Consider the following 675-nt stretch of genomic DNA (forward strand, 5'->3'; position numbering starts at 1 on the left):
CCCCCTGCCCACCCCCCGCCCTTCCTCCGGCCAGCCCCCTGACTGGTCTCCCCACACCACGTGGGGGGGGGGGTCGAGAAGGGAGAGCATCTGTTGCACCATCGGCCGGCGCCAAGCTTCATTCCTGCAGGAACTGGAGAGTCCGAGCGCACCAAGGGGGAGGCAAAGTTCAAGAAAAGAGACTTGTCCTCTCCTGCCCCGGGGCTCCAAGCGGGGGGCGGGGGCGTAGGCTTCGGACACACCTGGAGGAGCTTCCTGGATGTTCACAATCGGAGGCAGGAGGTGTGGGGAGATTCGGCCCTGGTCACTCCCCCCGGGGAATATCCGACCTTGCCAGAGGTCAGGCTGTTGGGTGGGGGAGGCCATTTCAGACCATCAAAGGTCCATCTAGTCTCATTTCCAGCAGTTTGGTTGTTTCTCACCTTAAGGGCATCAGATGGAAATAAGCACCCATCCCTCTTTAAAGCCACCTAAGCCAACAGCCCATCCTAGCATCCTGTGACACCAGATTCCATAAGATTCCCTATGCCCTGTAGAGCCCGGGGGGTGGGGTGGCTGGAAGGTGGGAACCGGGAGACCCAGGTCCAAAGCCCCGCTCTGCCATGGACGTTTCCTGGGTGCCCTTGGCCAGTCCCAGGGTCTCCGCCTGATCTACCTTACAGGGGGGTGGTAGTG

The sequence above is a fragment of the Gekko japonicus genome, unplaced genomic scaffold (genome assembly GCF_001447785.1).
Source record: "Gekko japonicus isolate JY-2015 unplaced genomic scaffold, Gekko_japonicus_V1.1 scaffold7, whole genome shotgun sequence".
In the NCBI taxonomy this organism is placed as follows: Eukaryota; Metazoa; Chordata; class Lepidosauria; order Squamata; family Gekkonidae; genus Gekko; species Gekko japonicus.